The 25,533-nt window shown below is 42.3% G+C and overlaps 1 non-coding gene across 1 annotated transcript; it reads right to left on the bottom strand.

Moving 5' to 3' along the window:
* Nucleotides 1-16,953: 16,953 nt before the first annotated feature.
* LOC143990683 (U6 spliceosomal RNA) lies at nucleotides 16,954-17,060 on the bottom strand. The gene has a single exon (XR_013277405.1). It is a non-coding gene; the product is annotated as a U6 spliceosomal RNA (small nuclear RNA).
* Between the last annotated feature and the right edge of the window lie 8,473 nt (nucleotides 17,061-25,533).

The following is a 25,533-nucleotide window of genomic DNA, read 5'->3' as shown; positions in this document are numbered from 1 at the left end:
TTTCCTCTGATCCGGGCCCCCTGACGTCCCTCTTTGATCACCCTGCTTTACCACAAAGTACAGGGGCAGCCTCCCTAGGACCCTTTAGGCGTACGGAGTGGCCGCAAGCTTTTACATTTGTACATCCCTCTCAGGGGACCCCGGTCCCCCTGACAGACTCTGGAGATTGGCTCACGGCCCTACAGGTGTCCGCATTTACCAAACGCCTACACTCCTCCTCTCAAATACACCGCAAGCTTACCAACTTTGAGGTATTGTGCTCCCTCCCAGAAACCCCCAAACACCTGCTATCCTCCTTATATAGCTTACTACAGACTTTAGCGCATGATCAGCTCCCACCTTATACTAGGCTGTGGTCTGCGGATTTGGGTGAAGACATCTCTGTGCCGGATTGGCAAACCTCTTTCCACTTCACCCACAAGTCGACCATCTCCTGCTACTCTCAAGAGAAGAACTATAAGCTGCTGTCCAGATGGTACAGAGACCCTGCTACTTTACACAAAATCTTCCCGTCTACGCCAGCCACCTGCTGGCGCTGTGAAGCCTCAGTCGGAACCTATTTACATGTCTGGTGGGACTGTGAGAGGATCCGCCCCTTCTGGACACAGGTTTTTGAATGTTATAATCTTCTAGCTGATACTCCGGTTCCTATCTCTCCGAAAATTGCATTACTCTCAATACTGCCCGGGTCTATTAAATCGCAGAGACAAAGATTGCTTCGTTTTTTTTATGTCCTCTGCTAGGCAGCTGATACCTGCTTATTGGAAGACGACGACTACCCCCCCATTGTCACGGTGGGTATCCATTATGAATGACACCATGAGAATGGAGGAGATGTTGGCGCTGGACAATGATACTTACTCCAAGTTTATATCTCAATGGTCGATCTGGCTCCGCTTCTCTTCCTCTGACACTTTAATGGAACAAGTATTGAATGCGTAGGGGCGCTGTGGGCTCTCTCCTACCCTTCCCCCCCCCCCTACCCGTATCCCTTCCCCTTCCCCCCTTTTTTCCCTCTCCTCTCATCTTGATATCCATTTTTTCCTGTAACACTCTGTTCCTCTTTCTTTTGCTCCTCTCTTCCCTTTCTTTTCTCTCTCTCTCTCTGTCTTCTTCGTAATACTAATTACACGTTGTCTCATGTAGTAACCCATGAGTATTCTTTCCCTACTGTGGCCTTGTGGATCGGGAACAGGCTGTTTTCCTTGTTTTCCAAACTTTCCGACGGGACCGACTGTGGCTGATAGTCGCTAGCCGTCCATTCACAAATGTAGTCCTGTTACTGTTCCTGCTTGTATTTGCCTCATGTCGGTTACTGTCTTGTTGTTTTTTTTTACTTGAAATGTTCAATAAAAATATTTTCAACACTAAAAGAGCTACAAGAAGGCGCGGTGGCCCGGCAGAAGAACCGAAGAGGGGGACAAGACCCCCGAAGTCGGGAGAAGAGGCCGGCGGCGGGGAGGAAGAAAGCCGGACTCCTCCGCTAGTAAAAGAGCTACACACAGATAGCGGAGGAGTCCGGCGAGAAGACCCCCGAAGACGGAAGACCCCCGGAGCTGTGCAATAAAATATTTTTTCCCTGTGTTGTGTTTTTTTTTGTACTTTATTTCACAGGTGAATGGGTAGGGGTACATTGTACCCCATACTCATTCACATAGGGTGGGGGGCCGGTATCCGGGGGCCCCCTTCTTAAAGGGGGCTCCCGGATTCCGATAAGCCCCCCGCCCGCAGACCCCGACAACCAACGGCCAGGGTTGTCGGGAAGAGGCCCTTGTCCTCATCAACATGGGGACAAGGTGCTTTGGGGTGGGGGGGCCGCGCGGCCCCCCCTTCCCCAAGGCACCCCCCCATGTTGAGGGCACGCGGCCTGGTACGGCTCAGGAGGGGGGGCGCGCTCGCTCGCCCCCCTTTCCTGGCCGGCCGGGTAGCGTGCTCGGACAAGGGTCTGGTGTGGACTTTGGGGGAACCCCCACGCCGATTTTTTTCGGCGTTGGGGTTCCCCTTTAAGCCCATTCCAGGTGGCGGAGCCCGCGACGTCTCCTTCGCGGGCCCCGCCTACCTGTACACGCGCTCGAAATGGGTGGATTTGCCTCCTTACGTGGGCGAGTCCGTTCATTTCAAAAGTTGAGCGAACTGTTTGCCCAACCTTGTTCGTCAAACAGTCCGCTCGTGTGTGGGCAAGTCCGCTCATGCAAATTTTGAGCGGACTGTTTGCCGAAACTGTTTGACGAACAAGGTTGGGCAAACAGTCCGCGCGTGTGTACGCGGCCTTAAGTGTTTCGGAACATCAAACCAATTTAAACAATAGTCAAGGACAACACAAGTAAACACAAAATGCAATTTGTAAATGAAGGTGTTTATTATTAAAGGTGAAAAAAAATCCAAACCATCATGGCCATGTGTGAAAAAGTGATTGCCCCCCCTTGTTAAAACATACTATAACTGTGGTTGTCCACACCTGAGTTCAATTTCTCTAGCCACACCCAGGCCTGATTATTGCCACACCTGTTCACAATCAAGGCATCACTTAAATAGGAGCTGCTTGACACAGTAAGGTCCACCAGAAGATCCTTAAAAGCTACACATCATGCCGAGACCCAAAGAAATTCAGGAACAATTGAGAAAGAAAGTAATTGAGATCTATCAGTCTGGAAAGGGTTATAAAGCCATTTCCAAAGCTTTGGGAATCCAGCGAACCACAGTGAGAGCCATTATCCACAAATGGCGAAGACATGGAACAGTGGTGAACCTTCCCAGGAGTGGCCGGCCGCCCAAAATTACCCCAAGAGCGCAGCGACGACTCATCCAAGAGGTCACAAAAGACCCCACAACAACGTCCAAGGAACTGCAGGCCTCACTTGCCTCAGTTAAGGTCAGCGTTCATGCCTCCACCATCAGGAAAAGACTGGGCAAAAATGGCCTGCATGGCAGAGTTCCAAGGAGAAAACCACTGCTGAGCAAAAAGAACATCAAAGCTCGTCTCAATTTCTCCACAACACATCTTGATGATCCCCAAGACTTTTGGGACAACATTCTGTGGACCGATGAGACAAAAGTGGAACTCTTTGGAAGGTGTGTGTCCAAGTATATCTGGCGTAGAAGGAACACTGCATTTCATAAAAAGAACATTATACCAACAGTAAAATATGGTGGTGGTAGTGTGATGGTCTGGGGCTGTTTTGCTGCTTCAGGACCTGGAAGACTTGCCGTGATAAAAGGAACTATGAATTCTGCTGTCTACCAAGAGATCCTGAAGGAGAATGTCCGACCATCTGTTCGTGTACTCAAGCTGAAACGAACTTGGGTTCTGCAGCAGGACAATGATCCTAAACACACCAGCAAGTCCACCACCGAATGGCTGAAGAAAAACAAAATGAAGACTTTGGAGTGGCCTAGCCAAAGTCCTGACCTGAATCCTATTAAGATGTTGTGGTATGACCTTAAAAAGGCCGTTCATGCTCGAAAACCCTCTAATGTAACTGAATTAGGACAATTCTGCAAAGATGAGTGGGCCAAAATTCCTCCAGGACGCTGTAAAAGCCTCATTGCACGTTATCGCAAACGCTTGGTTGCAGTTGTTGCTGCTAAGGGTGGCCCAACCAGTTATTAGGTTTAGGGGGCAATCACTTTTTCACACAGGGCCATGATGGTTTGGATTTTTTTTCACCTTTAATAATAAACACCTTCATTTACAAATTGCATTTTGTGTTTACTTGTGTTGTCCTTGACTATTGTTTAAATTGGTTTGATGTTCCGAAACACTTAAGTGTGACAAACATGCAAAGGAACAGGAAATGAGGAAGGGGGCAAACACTTTTTCACACCACTGTATATATATATATATATATATATATATATATATATATATTATAAGATATTTACACTACCTATAGGTTAAAAAAAGGTAAATATGATAACCTGTCCTATCTGATAATGCTAGCAGCATAAGAATTAAAAATAGTCAATGTTGACTTTGAATTCTGCTTTAAGGCCTGTAATGGGTTGTAAAAATAAATATATTTTTTTGAGTTTGATTAAAAACATACAGTTTCCCCTGTGGTTATACAATGAGCGCCAAGGGGCAGAAGAAATACAGAAGCTTCCTTCTACTTTAAATCAGCCATCTAGATTGTGCCGTATTTAAAGTTATAATACCCTAGGGAAGTTTACATGCAGGTGGTACTTTTCTTGTCCCTAGTCATGCCATGTGATTACTGAAGTGTGAATGCAAATCAGAATGCGTTTTCTTTTATGGTCTAAATCAAACCTGTGGTTTACCCATAAATTCCCTCTCCAGCAGCAAATACTCAGCTGCCAGAAGCAAAAAAAATACCAGGAAATCTTGGATATGGAGGAGCATGTGAATTGCTCCATATTACTGTGCCAATCATCAAGCATCACTTCTGTCTCATGGGGAGATTGCACCGCACCGTGTAAGCAATAACTTGAGCAACATATACTATAGCGTGAAATTTCAAAGTTTTAGTGCTGGCAAAAGACACAGGTGCACCGTCCAGCTGATTGGCACTGATTGTGGCACTGATGGGCACTGAATGGCAGTATTGATTGGCACTGATAGTGGCACTGACAGAGGAGATCATGAAGCGAGAGCTGCTCAGTTTGTGAAGCTGTCAGCTAATGTAACTGCACGCAGGGAGAAGATCAGCTGTCACAACTCCACAGTGATGTCGCAGGTGGGTGGGACCGAGCAGCTATCAAACACAAGCCAATGATTGGGCTGCTCAAGAAGGGGGGAAGAGCCACATACATGTAGTGGCCTGCCCAGACCCCATCCCATTGGCTGGTGTTTGTTGTCCTTTCGGTCCCGCTGAGTTGTGACAGCTGGTCTCTCTCTCTCTCTGCAAGTAGTGACATTTGCTGACAGTTTCACACACTGTGCAACTCTCACCTCACGATCTGCTCAATGTTTCACAGGCAGCACAGGCTATACAATGCCTGGATGTAACATTTCAGATCAGATCTCGAGAGACAGCTCCAGGTGATTAGGGTGTGCCCAGGAACACCCAGCACACCACCTGCACACACCTATGCAGGGGGTTGAACACATTAAAAACAAGCCTATACCTCCAACCACACAAGCAAGGTGGATATAGAAATCTGCCCCTCAGGAACATTGAATTCTGACAGCAGGACTCTCCCCTGTCTTGATACACTGATCAGCAGCTGGCTGTAGCTGCTGGTCAACAACAAATTTCCAGCTTGTCTGTTCATTAGAAGCCAATCTAATTTTTAAAGCTTTAAAGGCTGCTGGCATCTTTCTGCCTGCACCAAAAGGTTGAAATCCTATGCAATGGGGTTAGATGCCCAGCATTCATGATTTCATAAGCTGACCATACACTGTTAGAATTTTTCACTGTTAAAATCACTCTAAATCTTCCAAAATTCTAAAGGTTAAAGTAGCTGGTCTGAAAATTGTTGGCCAAACAGGGCCAATCAGTTGCAGGTAGGGTTCCTGTATATTGACAGCCAAGCCGTTTGTGTGGATGGTAGAATCTGTTAGATTTATTTATTTCAGCCTGCAGGCTGAGCATAAGAAGCCTATTAGTGTGTGGTCAGTCTAAAGCCTGGAAGACACTATCAGTTTTTTTTGTTCAATCCAGAGGGCTGAACAAAAAAAAACAAAAAACTGAGAGGCTCGGGGGGAGGGGGAACTCAGTGATCTAATTATCTGATGTTAGTATGCCAGTGATGTCAGTGATGTCAGTGATCTCCCCACTAAGCTATTGTGTTCTGACAGGGGGACCGCCCCCCACCAAAACACAGCGGTCATCGTTCGCAGCCATTGGCTGCCATATCTGATTGAATGTCGATCGGATGCTGGTTTTCCAGCATGCCTGTTTGACAGAAGACAGCTTCTGTTGGACAGGTTGGTGTACACATGGGACAAGTGTTTTAGTTTTTTTGTTTAACCAGCCGATATTCAGCCTGTGTGTATTGGGCTTTACACAGGGTGGCTTCTTGTGCTCTCTGTAGCCCAAGAGAACTGAACAGACCAGAAGAGGGTAAGGAAAGGTTAGTAAATGCCCCTAGTAAGGGGGTGGATTGAATTGACTCCTTTGTGATACCTGGCAAATGAAGCCCATCATCTTTCAGTTTGGCTACATGATGCACTCACTACCCAGAGAGGGCTAGACAAGACAAAAAAAATGATAAAAACATACAAATGTTAAAGTGTTTGTGAAGGTTAAATTTTTTTTAATAACAATCACGTCATACTGTGCAACGATTTTTCACAAAGCAGCCCTGATCCTCCTCTTCTTGGGTCCCCCGCTGGCACTCCTGGCCCCTCCCCCTGCTAAGTGCCCCCAGAACAAGCTGCTTCCTCTGGGGGCACTCGTGCATTATCGCTCCAGAGTTGCCTCAGTTGCCAACCACCGGGCAAGGGTTGTTGAGATGAGGCACTTGTCCCCATCAACATGGGGACAAGGTGCTTTGGGGGGACACCAAAACACTCTCCCCATGTTGAGGGCAAGCAGCCTGATATGGTTCGGGGGCGCTTGTCCCCCCACTTTTCCAGCCTGCCATGGCTGCTTGCTCAGATAAGTGGCTGGTATGGATTTTGGGGGGGGGGGGGGCATGCCCTTTTTTTACATTTTGGCATGGCGTTCCCCTTAACATTTATACCAGACCTGAAGGACCTGGTATGGACTGGGGGGAACTTCACTGTTTTTTTCAATGGTTTTTCATCTATATTACCAGGAGCCAACAATACATTACAGTCACAAGCAATTTTGAATGACATTTTTTCCTTTAGCAATGTAATTTTGCTGTTGGACTCTAATAAACATCGGAAATATGCGCTACTTTACAGGCAGACTGGACCCCCCGATACGATATTTAAAGGAATATTTCATTTTTGTTTCACTTTAAGCATTCTTGAAATCACTGCTCCTCAAAAAAATTTCAGTTTTTAAAACTTTTTTTGCATTGATACATGTCCTCTGGGGCAGTACCTGGGTACCCATACACATTTTATGGCAATAACTTGCATATAAGCATTTAAAATTAGCACCTTTGATTTTTCATGTTTATGTCCGTTAGACTTTAACAGTGTTCACATGTTTGCACAAATGTTTTGCCTGTTCATATGTTCTGGTGCGAACTGAACCGGGGGGGGGGGGGGGGGGGGATGTTCGGCTCACCCTTACTCTCCATAACAGGGATTGTGTTGTTCGCTTATAAATACTTGATTATCATCCTTTACTTGCAGAATTCCACCTCTATGAAGACTAGGGAAGAAAGAAGTCCATAATGCTATATATTGTAGGCAGGAGCTTAAACCACAGGTTGAGATATGCTACCTTGTAGCAAAAAGCAAAATAGTGATTAGAAATATTGTTTTAAAATACTGATATTGTAAATTGATTGCTATAGACATTTCCATTTGACTTTGTGAAAGTGAACCTGTGCACACATTATAACTAAATACTAATGCAACAAATAAGATGGAATGCATAGGTATAGCTATTGAGTGCTGTGTTTCACCACGTCTACATTATTATGCAAGTAGAAAAGGCTCCCATGCACTGTGTGGTTACTGTGGGTAGCAGTGTTATTTTGATTTTAGAAAATAAAAACAGCTCTGATAACCTGATTTGTACAGAGATACCCCTGTCCAATTGTAGATTTTGTAGAAGCAATGATAAATAGTCAGGCTACTCTTGTGAAGAGCTTGTTTATTTCAGTCAGCCGAGAGCCACATGTAAAATATATTTCTTTTAGTTTCACTTCATAACTTCCTACTTCCTGTTCCCACCCCCAGGTCCTCACACAGCTATTTACATTGTCTCACAAAAGTGAGTACACCCTTCATATTTTTTTAAATATTTTATTATATCTTTTCATGTGATAACACTGAAGAAATGATACTTTGCTACAATGTATAGTAGTGAGTGTACAGGCCTCCCCTCTTGAAGACAGACTGCGCTGAGACCATGCTGGGAAACATCAGAAGACAATACCATCGGCTTATGCACATCAAAATACTGTAGGACAGGTGGACTAGTTAATTATGCTTTCAATGTATCCACAGCAACAGCATGTTGTTCAGTACAACACCAATCGGCATCTTGGCGCACAAGCTAATGGAGTGGAGATGTTATCTCACTGTAGTGATGAATGAACTACGAGAGATAATTGGTCATGCCAAGAATCCTTTGCAATCCATGTTTGTCCTCTGGAGCAGGCATTTCATGGATGGCTTTGTTTGTTTGACAGGCTTGACACCTTTATCTGTGAGAAGGTGTCCAACATATGGCCCATCTGAGACCCTGAATCGACATTTGGTAGAGTTGAGCTGCATATTGATGGCTCTGACATGGTCTAGTATACATTTAAGTTGTTTGTCATTGTCATGTTCAACGAAGGATCCCAAAATCAAGATTTCATATACAGTACATCTATTTCACATGGCTGTCAAGCAAACAGCTGTTCCATACTTCTCCAAAAGACTTTGCTTCCAGTTGAAATTCCATTTGGCATCCGTAAGCATTTGTGTTTCCCATATGGGGTCACAAATATTGCGAGTAATGATGATTCCTTATCCAGAGGGATTTGCCGGAATTCACATTTTGGATCTAGAATGCTGAAGACCTTTGCCTGTGGCATGTCAGTAATCATTTGCTCTACAGTTTTTAATAGGTGATAAGGCCTCAGGAGAACCTTATTGAGGTGCACAGGATCGATGCATATGAGAACAGTGGCATCTTTCTTGACTACTGCTGTCATGACAGACACTCAGGGGGTAGCCTCCAGCATTGGTGCAATGATGCCTAGTCTAGTCATCCTTTCCAACTCTTGCAAGACATTTTCTTTTATAGCCAGTGGGATCCTTTGAGGGGCACACACAGTAGGTTGTACCATTTCATCTAAGAGCATGTAATACATGACTGGAAGCTTACCAATAGTGTCAGTTCAAAATAAGTGGTACTTCTGGACCGAGTTGTATTAGATTTAAGCGCACACTGTCTGGTCTGGACAATGTGGAATAGCAGCTTGTCCCCTTATAGAACCAAGGTAGAAGTGCCCAGTGTCTCAATTGTTTGACTGCCATAAGCTATCAGGTTTACTTTATTTAACTGATCAATTTCAGCTTTGGGGTCAATGTTGTGCAATGTGGATAAGGACATGACATGGCATTTGGCACCAGTGTCATGTTTGTTGCATGCTGTTGAGAGGGTGGTGAATATTTCTTCCTTATTTGCAATTAGGTCCACACTTTCACAATGAAAACAGTTTTGGTGCTCATCACTTTACACTTCATTAATTCTGTGCACATTTTTGTTGTTTAGTATGACTAGATGGTGTCAACCATGCACCTCTATTTTGAGGCTTGGACTTACAACATTTTGCAAAATGATTCCATGAGTTACACCTTTTGTTAAAAGCTGGACACTTGTTGCGCTTATTAGTGTGTTCACTACCACAGTTGCTGCATTGCCTTTTGTTCTGTTGCACCTCAAACACTTCTGCCTCTCTTTTTAGTGGCCCTTTCAGAATGTTCAAACAACATACATATTGCGATGGCTGTTTCCAGTGTTAAATCTTTCTCCCTGAACAACAGAATAAAAACTGCATTATTGTAGATCCCACATACAATCCCGTCACATATCAGTTTATCTGTTAGAGCACTAAAATCAAATTTTTTAGCCAGCAGTCTCAGTGTGGCTGCATAGGATTGTATTCCTTCATCAGGTTTCTAAGCCATCATGTTAAATTAATGTCTGTATATTATCACATTACGCTGTGGTAAGCATATCTCATCAAATTTCTTGATTAAGACATCAGGGTCCTTTCTGTCCTCATTATCTTGAAAATGAAATTACTCATATTTATCTTGTGCATCTGAACCAGCAAAATTAAGAAGAGTGTAAGCTTGGACCTTTTTTGACTTGTCTGAAAGTCCTGCTTTGCTGTACACATCCTTACACATGCTGTACACTCTTTTGAATTTCAGACAGTTCTTAGCAATGTCATTATCAAAGATTAGGGGTTGTATGCCACATAGATTCTGAGCCATAATGTTTCAGCAATTCCACTTCTGTCACCATGTAGATTTTGTAGAAGCAATGATGAATAGTCAGATGAATCTTGTGAAGAGCTTGTTTATTCCAGCCAGCCGAGAGCCACATGTAAAATCGATTTCTTCTAGTTTCACTTCATAACTTTCTACTTTCTAATCCCACCCCCAGCTCCTTACACCCATACACATACATATTCTACACCAAATGTCCAATGGTTGGACATAGCATAGTGCTCAGACTGTGGACATGAATCTATTTACATATACTTAAAGTGGAATTCCAATTAACTAATCCTTAAAGTAGAGGTGCCCAACCAGTGGCACGGGGGCCACATGTGGCCCATGGAGCCCTCTGATGTGGCCCACGACCTCCTGCTCTGGGATGGCGGATTGGCAAGCCCAGATCGCGGGTTGCTGACCAGCCATCCCAGAGCATCAGTGTTGTGCATAAAAGTAAGTGGTAGAGGAAGTTACTATCTGATCCCCCTGTTACTATCTGATCCCCCCCCCCTTTTAATAATGACAGGATGTGTAGAAAGGTATCTGAAGAGGTGGTGTGTGTATATATATATATATATATATATATATATATATACACACACACACCGCCTCTTCAGATACCTTCTTTCTACACATCCTGTCAGTATTAGATCACTCTCAGATATTTTTAATTAATAGACTTTTGTTGTATACTCTGCAGTTGCTGTCGCCTCTTCTGTTGATGTAGCCTATCCTGTTTTGGCTGTGCACCTCGGCTATACTCAGGTACATTATTTTATTTAGATTGAGGGGATATATAGAAAATACACAAATGATTACATTAGTACACCCTTGTTCCCATTTAGGGTTACATTTCAACTTGATTTTTATTTCAGGATTTTCCGCTTTGGCCCCATTATATGCCTTTGGCCATTTCTCTGCTGTGGGATGTGGAGGGAGAGATAAACCGTCTCCTTGGGGGTTCCATTTATAGCACTCGGTCCTTTAGAGACTCTTCTTGATGCCTATGTGCTTTGAAATAGAGAATCTGCAGACACAGCTCTTACTGCATAAGTATTTCTCTTGTTTTTAAACGTTATATGATGGAATGTTGAAATTCTTCTTGCCACCAAAAATTATGTAAATGTATGAGTTAAACTCTCTATACAGTCATTTGTTCTACTATAACTCTATATTACCAGACATTTACTGTTCTTTAACTATGTTATAGATATATTTTCCGCTTCATACATCCCTGAAAAAGGGGAAAGATTGTACTCTGAAACGCATTGGGTGAAAGAGGACTTCATATATGTTTTCTTTCTCACAAATATGGTGACAATATCATGAACTGTCTAGACATTCTGTCTTTTCATGTTTTCATATGCATAATTTTAGCTACTATGTTTAATCATGAATAAATATTTTTTTTGTAATACAAATACTCTTTATACTCTTTCAATTCTATCCATATGTGCCTTTAAAGTCCACCATAGGGAATATTTTCCATTCTGCTTCTAATACTGGATGTGGCAATATATTGACATAATATTACCGTTCTGCTTTTTTTGTCTATGCATCTATGTACTGTGCCTCTGATAGCAGAGCTCCATGGCATCACAATCCCATGAGATCCGTGTTCTTGAAACCCCCCATGTGACCAGCTATGTCATAGGGGGGTGTCATGGTTAACACAGGGAGGATATTTGCATGTGTGCACTTATTGGTTTGCTGGGCTGTTGCCATGGTAGTGGTATAAAAAAAAGGGGCTTGGTTGATCTTTTCTGAGCATGTACAAGGTTCTGGCTTTGACAGAGAGGAAAGGGCGGAAGTACAGATGAGGCAGGAATCAGAAGGCAACTGCAAACATGGCGCCAGCTTAGGTAGGAACAGATAAAAAAGAAACCAAGCTGCAGAAACAGTAAAAAAGATCCTAGAATGCTAATTCTTATTCTGGTGAGTTTATAAATGCTATACATAGTGGCCAATGGCCATATGATTACTGGGCATATTTCTTCTGAGTTTACTTCCTCTTTAAGAAACCTCTATAAATGTACCTTTTGTCAGACTGCCCCAGTCTAGTTATATGATCTTGTTTCCGGGACATCTGCTGCTTTTCTGGGGGAGATCATGGTATTTGTTGGGAGACTGCAGAGTCAGTGAAGAGAGAGAGCGATATTTCAATGGGACACTGGGAAGCAGAGATTGATATCTCTAAAGACATTCTGTTACTGAACTGAGGTCCATTCTTTACCTGCAGTCCTTCTAATCATTACAAATTCTTCAAAGGATTTGATACATCTTGCTGCATTACCAAAGCAGATCAAGGGACATCTAAACTTTCTACAAAGAGAAATATGACATTGCCACTGTCAGAAAGAAATGACTGCCTGAAAGAAGTATGCCAAGTGCATTAAAAATAAGGGTCTTGTCATCGCACTGATGTGGCTCCTTAGGCATTTACTGAAGAAAATGGTATTTAAAAATACATGAGTGACATAATGCAGTCAGTAGATCTGTAATTTCTTGTCTACTTCCTGATGAATACAGATCTAACTTATATTACAGAAAGAAATGACATAATTATAAAAGAAAAACATCAAACACAGCTTGACAGCCATTGTCTCTGTAGATTACTGTCATGCTCTGTATGCTTTAGAATATATGGCATTTCTTATGATTACGAGGCTTGAAGCTCAAAGTGCTCACAGTAAATTCCCTTGCTGGGCTGTATTTTTTTAGTTGTAAAAAAAGTAACAGTTTTTTAGGGATATAGGAATCCTCGTAAAACCAATCATGTGCATATTATTTGTGTTCTTGAACCAAGAGAATCTTAACATATTGGTCCTTCCTTGGTTGAAAACAAATGTCTACGCATACTGTGTAGTAACCAATACCATTCAAAACCAAAATTCCACGAACTAAAGTCAAAATAGCAAAATAATGCATATGATTTGTTACTTTAGGTTGCTGTATATTGAACAGAATTATTGCAGGTTTCTGTATTTTGTGAAATAGAACAACGTATACTTGTAGGTAGGTGCTGTTAGCTAGTCTGGCTTTGTTCCAGAATAGTATCTGGTTACAGAAGATAGTGTCATCAGGTGATGGACCCCTTTTTAGTCAGAGCCCTCCTGTAGTGATGTAATAGGTGAGCCAGTGCCCACAGTTTGGAAGGTGCCCTAGTGCAGTTGGGACATGGGAGCCAAACACCTAAGATCTAAGCAAAGCCTGCAAGTGTAGGCCCTGGACAGGGCTGAAGGCCAAGAAGTAGATCTGTGCCCAGGAGATTGACCCTTATGGAGATGGGGGCTGGGCCAGGTTGCAAGTTTCTTCAGTCACATGGAGCCTGGTAAAATCACTGTTGGTCACTGCACCTTCCTGTGGGTGTGTTTGTATGTGTGAGTGGGCATGTACACAGATACACACACAGGTAGCAACATCACAGAAGACAGCCATTTGTTGCAAAAATGGCCATTTCAGGCAGTATCCAATTGCAGCTTATCGGTCCCTAGATGTGGTGGCTGCATTTGATTTTCATAGGCTTTTCCTTAATTTTTTGATCCTGTCTGTAACAAATTTTCTGTTCTCTGGCAACAGTGTTGATTTACCATATTGGTGGCGCTCCTGACTTGGGCTAATAACACCTCCTCCTCTCTATATCAATAGGGGTGGTGGTTCTGTGGTTCTTAGAGAAGAACTGGGGTGACTGGTGACACTGTTTGTTATCTTACTTTGGTGTACAGTTCTGCACTTGCTGAAAATGTACTTAGCTTGAAATAAACAAAAAGAGTGAAGACACCACAAGTAAGCACTGATATGCTGCAATATTACATTTTTTTCAGATTTTGGCCATACTTTAAAGCGGAACTAAAGTCTGCAATATTTATCTCTTTCCAGCAATTCAATGTCCCCTGGCAGTGTTGACATCTCCGCCTGGTCTTCTTCTGAGTTTGGCATATTTGGCTATCTTAAATGGCTTGTCTAGGATGGTGTAACTTCTGTGCTTGTACACTGGAGTAATTTATCTCAGCACTGAAGCTAACCAGGAATATACACTGAACTGCATATGCATTGTAAAGAAGTCTGTGAACAGGAAGGTGAAAGGCTATTTATTGCAGATGAGGTATAGTATGACTGTCTTGAAATAAAGGACCATGCTGCTTGAAATCTTTTTTTCTCTATCAGACAAATACATCAGACTAAAAGGACACACACCGAAGAATGATGGGAATAGAGTCCCTCTAAATGAAGGATGGTTGGGAGCTATGCCAAATTGCCAATGTCCGTTCCTGCGCTCATCTTAGGTGTGTGTGAATGAAAGGTGAATAAAGATGCACACAGCCATTAATTTTATGCAGCAAAACCACTGTATCTGTTGAGAAAGGGCACGTTGTTTAGCTGAGTCTGCAAATGCAGCTAACCACTCATCTTAATAAGTCCCTATGAGTCTTGAGGATCCTGAGCACCATTGCCACTACCTACAACAAGGAATGTTGCACAGACAACTTCCAGTGGGTTCTGGGAGTATTTCTGTTTCTTACAGTAAATCCATCATGACCACCTGGAGTACTACCAATTAAAAATATTGTATATAAAAAGAGGAAGTCAGCAAATCTTTTAATTAAACAGTTATGGCCCAACTTTTTTTTTTTTTTTAATTTTGGATAGAATAGGAAAGGATAAGAATCCCTGTCGGTTTATTCAAGTTCAGTTGGAAGGATTTTCCTTCACTTCCTATCCTGGAGATGAATGTGAAAGAAAAACTCTAAAAAGTGAGGGGTATTTCCCGCTTAGACAGTTGTCACTTGAACAGGTGTCCCCATTGGAATATTTGCCCTCATCTCTTGGGGTGACAACTCTAAACTTTTGAATTTCCCATCATTTACTGTCTTGGTGACAGCAGTCACCAGGACAAACATAGAGGGTAACTTACAGGCAATAAAGACTTGACAGGGATTGTAATCCTTCCCTATGCTATACAAAACTTTAAGGGCCAGTTAACACCACATAAATGCACTCCAGAAACATTCTGTATGAGTTTTTTTTCTTACAGTTCACACCACATGCAATTCCGGTGCTTTTTTTATATGGTTTTGCTATGTTCCAGTATAATTCTGTGCAGAAAAAATGCAGCATGTTCCACTTTTTTTGTTTTGCATCAGAAACTGACTGGAACTGACTGCATCGGTGTGAACTAGAGCTATTGGAATACATGGAACACACTGTGCATGCATTTTTCATCTGGTGTGAACTAGCACTAAAAGTTTTGGTTATAGATACAGTTTTGAAATAAAATAACATCCCCAACAAACTAGCAGTTCAACTTTGAATCTTAAGAAAGTATGTATACTTTTATAAAGTTGAAAACTACCCTAGACCACATGTAAACCTAAACCTATTCTCTGAAAATATGACTTTTTACTTCTACAGTGTGAAAAAATAAATCGAATCTTGTGTTAGAAATACATGCTGTGACTACTGAACATCTTTCAGTACTGCAAGTACAAATAACAGAATTTTTATAAAGAGACAACATGTCTTGGCTTCATCAAAAATAAAATGGTTGGTCCAGAGGACTATTCCATCAATGCTACGTTAGTATGTCAAATGGAAATAGATTAATTTTTGTAAATATGTACAAGAAAAAACCTTGACCAGAGGTAAACTTAAAAAATTAAAAACCAATAAATATGTAATAACTGATGTCTGGGGTATTGTTTTTTTATTTTATTTTTTTAATCCAATCACCATAGATGAATATATACAGTGTCAGGCATCCTTAAACTATGACCTGTAGGTTGGATATGTTTGCAATTGAAATAAGCACATATTTATAGAGGCCATAACCCTTTGCAGGGCGGCCTTAACTTTTGGGCTTACTGGTTACCTCCGCTTGGCTTGTTCTTCCACGTCTAGGGGTTCCCAGGGTTGGTACCCCACAACTTTGGATGCTGACACCAATAAAGTCCTTTTTAAAGGTTTTTATTTGCAGGGGTAACATCCAACAACACAGTCTCGTATGAGAAAAGAGGGCAAGGGTGAAAGCGGGGCTACCCTGGTCCAGAAACAGGAACAGACCACTAGGACCTCACAAACAAACCACCCATAGCACGTGACCTCAACATCTTAAGTACCCCTCCCCAAACTCCTCAGCGGGGCCCAGCACACCCACTGATTGGCTCAGAGGAAGCTGATACCCAAAAAGTCCAACCAGGCCTGGTTCTGGCCTGTCATGTGCACCTCACTGCACACAGCCCAGCCAAACTGATGTCAAAGTTAACCTACACAATTAACCCTCAGAACCCCATTAGCATTCTGAGGCAAAAACTAGATTTACACATGAATGACACTTTGTCCAAAGTGTCACCGCTACATATTATAAAGTGAAAGTTATATTAGTAATATATCCCCTTAGAGAAAGGGGTGGGGAAGGGTTCAAAAAGATAAATGTTATTTAATGGTTTGTACATAAATTAAAAAACTTTCAATAAAGAATACTGAATTAGAAAATAAATAAATAACTGGGGTATTGTTTTTTTTAATCCAATCACCATAGATGAATATACACAATGTCAGACATCCTTAAACTATGACTTGTAGGTGGATATGTTTACAATGAGTTGCAAGACAGCTGCAGTAACAGTAATGCTTTGAACACACGATCGCACATTCCAACAAAAAAATCCAAGGATTTTTTCCTACGGGTGTTGGCTCAAACTTGTCTTGCATACACACGGTCACACAAATCTTGTCAGAAATTCCGAACGTCAAGAACGCGGTGACGTACAACGCGTACGACGAGCTGAGCAAATTGAAGTTCAATAGCCAGTGTGGCTCTTCTGCTTGATTCCGAGCATGGGTGGAATTTTGTGCGCCGGAATTGTGTACACACGATCAGAATTTCCGACAACAGATTTTTTATTATTTTTTAAAATATGGAACGCTTCATGAATTTGCCTGTCTTCCTTGCGCAGGGGCCATGCTAATCCTCTCTGTATTGTTCCAATTTTAGTATATGTGCTGCCGAAGCAAGCCCGACAACGGATTTTGTTTTGGAAAATTTGAGAGCCAGATCTCAAATTTTGTTTGTAGGAAATTCCGATGGAAAATGTCTGATGGAGCCTACACATGGTTGGAATTTCTGCTGTTACTGTTTTTTTTTTTTAGTCAAGGACCAGAAAAGCAACAAGAGTGAGTCATGGATTGTTCCGACAACCCAACATTGTCACTGTTTAAGACCCCTTTCATGCTGGGGCATTTTTCAGGCACTTTCGGGTTAAAAATAGTGCCTGTAAAGCACCTTAAAAATAACTCCCCTGCAGCTCCAGTGTGAGAGCCACTTTCACACTGGAGTGGTGCGCTTGCAGGACCTTAGAAAAAGTCCTGCAAGCATCATCTTTGGGGCAGTGGATACACCACTCCTCCACCACCCCTGTCCATTGAAATGAATGGGCCGTGGCACTTTTCAGGTGCATTTAAAGAGCCACTAAACCGACAGTAAATTACCGCTAAAACTAACGGCGCTTTACCACTAACGCCCTGCGCGGCTCAGTGTGAAAGGGCTCTAACAGTCGCTGCCCGTGATCTGTTACTCATTCTTTCAATGATAATTTGGCAGCAGTCCAATGAAGCTGTGACATGTGTGCTGTAGGCCAGGGGTCCTCCAAGTCTACGGTTGTTTCGTGACTGCAGGAATAGGGCAGGTTCCAGTGCAAGCTTATGTGTGCCAATCACATTCTAAACAGAGCAATCTGCATTTCTAAAACAGGAAAACCTGCATATATACAACAGGATAACCTGCAGATCTAAAACAGGGCAACTTACAGATATTTTTTGTGGGCAGGAGTGTAGAAGCCAGACATTCTGGCAAATCACAGCCTGTGTATCCAGGCTCACATTCTGCAATGCCATATTAGAGCTTACTCTCACTCATAGTCCTTTTTTCCAGCAGTCTAAATGACCAAGAAATGGCCTTTTGTTTCAAAAGCTTAAAGACCCCTACAGAACATGATGTCAATCGGTACTTTATTGATTCAAATGCCACTGCATGCACAACTGCAATGAGAACACATATCAGGGTAAGTATGAATCTTAAAGTGGTTGTAAACCCTTACAAACCACTTTGACCTACAGGTAAGCCTAGATTAAGGCTTACCTGTAGGTCCAAGAAATATCTCCTAAACCGATACGGTTTAGGAGATATTTACCTGAAGACAGCGCACTGGGTAAGCCGCAGATGGCGGCGATATGCCGCGAGTGTTGGCTCCCGTGCGCATGCGTGGGAGTGACGTCATCGCTGCTCCGGCGAATCACAGCGCCGGAGCAGCGAGACCCACGTAGAGACCCACCAAGAAGATGGACGCTCGGAACTACAGGGGACAGCGGTGACTTTGCTGGCTCCTGTGTCAGGTAAGTGACACATAATGGACTACTATGCGATGCATAGTAGTCCATTATGCTTTACCTTTGCCGGGAATCAAAGAGGAAGTAAACCCATCAGGGTTTACTTCCTCTTTAAAGCTAAACTCCATCCAAGCAGCTAAATGTACAGCTGAAACAGATACATGGGAGCATTTTCACCTCCCATAGGGTTTTTTCAGTTTTATTACTTCAGTTAAAGCAATAAATCTTGGATTGGACAATGAAAGAACAGTAGACTGGTAAACTCATCCATCTGCTCTCATTCTTTTTTTAGCACACTTGATTGACCCCTAGTACTAACCTTCTCTCTCTGAGTGTAGTTTTACTATATAAATAACCTGTGATTCTGTGGTGGGCAGCAAAAGCCTGAGTTAGTCAGGATGACTATATTATAAAAAAGAATACATAAGCAGAGATCATTGTCAATAAAATTTGCATGGTCAAGCATGTTGGTCTTTTATTGTGATGGACAGGCTCCCTAAATAATAGAGAAGCATTAGAGGTTGGATAGGGTGTGGCCTAGCTCAGCTTTTTACAACACAAGTATAGATTTGTCCTGTTAGGGCTACTGGTATTACCTGGTCCTTCCCCAACACAGTCCTTTCACACTGGCTCCAAGAAATTTTTAAGGGATATATTTTTGTATGTTTTCAAAAGGAGAGGGGAACTTGGGCATGGGATACATTTAAAATGCTTTGTAGTCAGTAATTAGGGGACAATATTTTCAAGGAGTAGTAGCTAGCATTGAACATGACTGAAGACCATAAGGCAAGTCTTTGTGTTGGCATCTGGTTAACTTGTGTCCATGCAATACTGCTGGTACCCAGTGCTGTTTTAAGTACACTACCCAGTCACAGGGATCAGTCTAAGGTTACTACTAACAAGTCCCCAAAACAACTGCCACCTTCCAGCTTACTCAAGGTCCAGTGACTGAGTTGGAACATTGGGCTTTCTTTACTAAAACTGGAGCGTGCAAAATCTGGTGCAAGTCTGCATAGAAACCAATCAGCTTCCAGGTTTTATTGCCAAAGCTTAATTGAATAAGCAGAAGTTAGAAGCTGATTGGCTACAATGCAGAGCTGCACCAGATGCTAAGTGCTACTATTTTATCTACCCCATTGAGTCTACTAGCTTCACCTGGACCAAGGTTCCCATAGAACTTTATAAAACTTGACCTCCACCCAGGCATATGGTTCCTCTGATGGCCAAATTTGATGCAACTTAGCTTTTACATTGTCGAAAGATAAAGTAATAGACAACCAGCTGATTGCTATATGCCAGTCGGTGGCATATAAGGTAACATTTGGAAGTTGTTGCTGCTGTGACTTTTAGGGAAACTAAGAAGCACCACTGGTGGGTCTGGTGGAATAGTGATAGACAAAAGACAAAAAATAAACCAGAAAGCTTGGGTCTAAAGATTTTGTGCCAGGAAGCATGAAAAAGAATGCAAAAAGGTTTCCAACTTGGCTGCAACCACAAAAACAATTAGGAAAAATGTCAGGTGGAAACTTCCTAGAGGATATCACATGCTGCCTCATTTGTCATTTCAGCCTGGTTTCCTTAATTTTATAGCTAACAGAATTTTTATGGGTTGCTTCAAACATCTCTTTCCAGATTTTTGTATTATAGATGGAGAAGAGATATCATTCCCAGGAGTGCTAATTTCGGTTTAATATTTGGTACTTTTGTTTTGTTTTTTGTTGTTGTACATTTTTATCTATTATATATAAAACTTTTTCTTAACAATAACATGAAGCCAGAGCTTTTTTCATTATAGATATAAACAAAAAGTTATCATACATATAGGGGTTAATACACAGCAATTTTTTTTAGTTTTTGCATCAAGTCTTGTCTCATTAAAAAAAACAGAAATGAAGTACAATTATGCTGAGCTGTATTTGGCACATAAATCAGTACTCTGTTTTGGGTGTGTAAGCAAGTGACTGAGAGGTATCATGTCATCTCCTGAGTATAATGTTTGTATATTGTTGGATTTGTTTGGATTTAGAGCCCAACTCCAGACTAAGGATGAGCCGAACACCCCCCTGCTTGGTTCGCACCAGAACCTGCGAACAGACATAAACTTTGTGTGAACTTTAGAACCCTATTAAAGTCTATGGGACTCGAACGTTCACAATCTAAAGTGCTAATTTTAAAGGCTAATATGCAAGTTACTGTCCTAAAACGTGTTTGGGGACCTGGGTCCTGCCCCAGGGGACATGAATCAATGCAAAAACAGTTTTAAAAACGGCCGTTTTTTCAGGAACAGTGGTTTTAATAATGATTAAAGTGAAACAATAAAAGTGTAATATTTCTTTACATTTCGTACCTGGGGGGTGTCTATAGTATGCCTGTGAAGGGGCGCATGTTTCCTGTGCTTAGATCTGTCCCTGCACAAAGTGTAATTTCTGCAGGAAAAAAAGTCTTTTAAAATCACTTTGAATTGTCGGCTCCCATAATACAGAGAACACTCAATGAGTGTTCTCTGTATTACGGGAGCCGACAATTCATTCATTGATTAAAAAAAAAAAAAAAAGCGTGGGGTTCCCCTAAATTCAATTACCAGGCCCTTCAGGTCTGGTATGAATATTAAGGGGAACCCCGCTTCAAATTTTAAAAAAAATTGACATGGGGGTCCCCCTAAATATCCATACCAGACCCTTCAGGTCTGGTATGGATATTAAGGGGAACCCAGCATCAAATTAAAAATAAAATTGAAGTGGGGTCCCCCTAAAAATCCATACCAGACCCTTTATCCGAGCACGCAACCTGGCATGCCGCAGGAAAAGAGGGGGAACGAGAGAGCGCCCCCCCTCCTGAACCATACCAGGCCACATGCCCTCAACATTGGGAGGATGCTTTGGGGGTCTGTGACCCTTCAAAGCACCATGTCCCCATGTTGATGGGACAAGGGCCTCATCCCCACAACCCTGGCCGGTGGTTGTGGGGGTCTGTGGGTGGGGGGCTTATCAGAATCTGGAAGCCCCCTTTAACAAGGGGACCCCCAGATCCCGACTCCCCCCTGTTTGAAATGGTAAGGGTGTACAAAAGTACCCCTACCATTTTACAAAGAAAGTGTAAAAAAATGGTTAAATAAGACAAACACACTTTTGAAAAATTCCTTTATTAAAAATAAAAAAATAAAAAAAAGATTCCAGCGGTGGTAATCCACTCTTGCTATCCAGCAACGGATGATCATCTCTCCGGGGTCCAGCGATGGCTGATCTGATCCAGTGACGGGTGATTTTCAGTCTAGCGCAGTCCATCCATGCATCCATCTTCTGTCTCCACTGAGGAGACACTGCGGGGATCCCAGCGCTGATGTTTCTTATATTAGGAGGGCGGGGCCACCCGTCACCTGACCCCGCCCCCTCTGACGCTAGTGAGGGAAGTCAGGGGTTCCCCAATGACGTATGGGTCATTCCACCCCTCTCTGATGTAACGGAAACCTGCGTTACATCAGAGGGGGGCGGGGTCACCCATACGTCATTAGGGAACCCCTGGGTTCCCTCAATAGCGTCAGAGGGGGCGGGGTCAGGTTACGGGTGGCCCCGCCCTCCTAATATAAGAAACGTCAGCGCTGGGATCCCTGCAGTGTCTCCTCAGTGGAGACAGAAGATGGATGCATGGATGGACTGCGCTAGACTGAAAATCACCTGTCACTGGATCAGATCAGCCATCGATGGACCCCAGAGAGATGATCATCCGTCGCTGGATAGCAAGAGTGGATTACCCCCACTGGAATCTTTTTTTTTTTTTTTAATAAAGGAATTTTTCAAAAGTGTGTTTGTCTTATTTAACCATTTTTTACACTTTCTTTGTGAAATGGTAGGGGTACTTTTGTACCCCCTTACCATTTCAAACAGGGGGGCTGGGATCTGGGGGTCCCTTTGTTAAAGGGGGCTTCCAGATTCTGATAAGCCCCCCACTCGCAGACCCCCACAACCACCAGCCAGGGTTGTGGGGATGAGGCCCTTGTCCCCATCAACATGGGGACATGGTGCTTTGAGGGGTCACAGACCCCCAAAGCATCCTCCCAATGTTGAGGGCATGTGGCCTGGTATGGTTCAGGAGGGGGGCGCTCTCTCGCCCCCCCCCCCCTCTTTTCCTGCGGCCTGCCAGGTTGCGTGCTCGGATAAAGGGTCTGGTATGGATTTTTAGGGGGACCCCCACGTCAATTGTTTTTTAAATTTGACGCGGGGTTCCCCTTAATATCCATACCAGACCTGAAGGGCCTGGTAATTGAATTCAGGAGAACCCCACGCTTTTTTTTTTTTTTTTTTTTTTTTTTATCAATGAATGACTTGTCGGCTCCCGTAATACAGAGAACACTCATTGAGTGATTTTAAAAGACTTTTTTTCCTGCAGAAATTACACTTTGTGCAGGGACAGTTCTAAGCACGGGAAACATGCGCCCCTTCACAGGCATACTATAGACACCCCCCAGGTATGAAATTTAAAGGAATATTACACTTTTATTGTTTCACTTTAATCATTATTAAAATCACTGCTCCTGAAAAAACTGCAGTTTTTAAAACTTTTTTTGCATTGATCCATGTCCCCTGGAGCAGGACCCAGGTCCCCAAACACTTTTTAGGACAGTAACTTGCATATTAGCCTTTAAAATTAGCACTTTAGATTTCTCCCATAGACTTGTACAGGGTGTTCCGGCTTTTCGAATTTGCAGCGAACAGCTCAAATTGTTCACTGTTCGCTGAACAGGTGAACAGGCAATGTTTGAGTTGAACATGTGTTTGACTCAAACTCGAAACTCATCCCTACTCCAGACACCGTGATAAAAAAAAAATATATATATATATATATATATATATATATATATATATATATATATATATATATATATGTATATATATATATATATATATATATATATATATATATATATATATATATATATATATATATATATTGTAATATTTGGGGGTTATTTTAGCTTAAAGGTAGAGCTTACCAGTGAGCTGAGTCCACGCCAGATATGCCGTTTTAAGGGCTTGTAGGCCCACTTTTATTAAAGAAAGAAAAGTCCGATAACAAAATAGTTGCCCACACAGGGGTTACAGCTTTCCACAGCAATAATGTACGTAGAAACCAAAAATACCAAGCCACCTGGCTCTCTTTAGCAGCACTGCTGCTCAGACTTCTGCTGCAGCCCTCTTGGCTCTTTAACAGAGTTCCTGTACACCCAGTACCTCAGCACTCTTTACTAGCTTCTTTTTTTCAGCCCACAAGCTTGGACCCTCTGTCTGCTCTGACAGACCGATCTGTGCAGACATGCACACTTCTTCTCCCTTACTCGCCTGGACTCCTCGGGAGGGTGGAGCCCAGAACCATGGTGTTGGCTTTGTTTTAAGCCCAAGACCCACCTGTGCAATCATCCAGCCAGACTGCTGGCTGGTCCCAAAACCCGGTCCCAGGATTGGAGAATCCGTACTACCACAATATATATATATATATATATATATATATATATATATATATATATATATTTACAACAATAATAAACAATAATATGTTCACACAATAAAATTTTTATTTGTTTTCTTACTTGAATAGTTCTCTGTAAGCTCAATTAAGCTTACAGCAGAAGTGTCACTTCCCATTCCAGGCCATATCAGCCATTCACATAGCACAGGCTTAGCATTTGTTGATTATTATGAGGTTAGAGTTATAAAGATCAGTGACATCAAATAGCATATGGGGGAATACTTGGAGGATTCACAGAACATGTAATATTTTGAAAGAATACATAACTGCATTTAAAAGTGTTTTTTTTTTTTTGTTTTTTTATATATGAATTTCAGATACACTGTCACTAATTATATACAGCTGATTCAAAATGACTGATATTATTAGTATTGCATTGGTCTGCTTTTCAGTTGTTTCCATTAACACTGACCAATATGTGACTAATGGGCAATTCATTTTGAATCCTTGTTAGACAGTGCCCTTAATAATTAATTTTTTTACTGGTTTCAGCTGAAATCTGAATGGTTATTGCAGACTAGTGTCATCCAAGGTTGCTGTAACATTTTAAAACATTTTATTTGGTCATTAAACCAAAAAGTGGCTGTTCTGATTACCAGCCAGCCTCAGGAGTCGCTTTGTTCCACTTGCACAGTGACAGTTTTCCTTAGCTACCAGAAGCCATCAGGCACAAAGTTGCTGCTGTAATGTTACTGAGGGATTTCCTGTTTATGAAAGCAGGGACAAGTGAAAAAGGAAGTCTGAAAGCAATAATATTTTTGCAAGTCCAGATAAGAAGATTTACAATGCTTTGCAGTCATTCTTCCATTCGTCAACACTGAGTAGGTCACTACCTGCCAGAGAAAGGGTTGTATGTCATGTACTTAGGGGACAATTCAATTAAAGTGGACCTTCTGTAATTTCTTCAACTTTCCATTTATTAAATCCTCAGCCCTTGTTGTGTTAACTTTGGATAGTAAAACATTTTTTTTCTGCCAGTAAATACCTTATACAGCCCTCTTCCTGTTTCTTGTCTGGTAAAAAGCCTAGGCATCATGCACAGCTCTCTCTCTCTCACTCTTGTGAGAGTTTGCCAAGAAGGGAGGGGGGATAAGTCATAAGAGAGCCAATGAGAGCTGCAGGGCTGGAGGTGTGCCTCTGTGTAAAACCAGGAAGTGAACAGGCAGCAGCTTCAGTTGCCCACGGTTAAATTGGCTGCAGCCAGACTTAGTGGAGGGAGATTTCTGCAGCATATTTGGAAAGTAGAGAATCACAGTATATATAAAATAATGTGCAAAGTGGTTGGAGGGAAGCTTCAGAATAGCAGACTGCAGTTCCTCTTTAAGGCTGGATTCACACCAATGCAGTTTTAGTGCTTTTTGCATTTTGCAGATTTGCACTACAGTCCATTTAATATGGTTTCATATGGAACAAGTTCTGTAGTGCAAATCTGCAAAATGCATAAAAGCACTAAAACTGCATAGGTGTGAATCCAGCCTTAGTTGCTATGCCCACAGGGGCGAACTGACCCATCGGTCATTCGGTCGCCGCCCGAGGGCCCGGAGCAATTAAGGGCCCGTGGCCGTCCCAACGAGAGGCCCCTT

This window comes from Lithobates pipiens, unplaced genomic scaffold, assembly GCF_037356315.1.
Source record: "Lithobates pipiens isolate NorthernLeopardFrog02 unplaced genomic scaffold, aLitPip1_a1.2 Scaffold_18, whole genome shotgun sequence".
NCBI lineage: Eukaryota > Metazoa > Chordata > Amphibia > Anura > Ranidae > Lithobates > Lithobates pipiens.
Note: the sequence above shows the minus strand (reverse complement) of the source record. Positions and strands in the feature narration are given on the sequence as shown.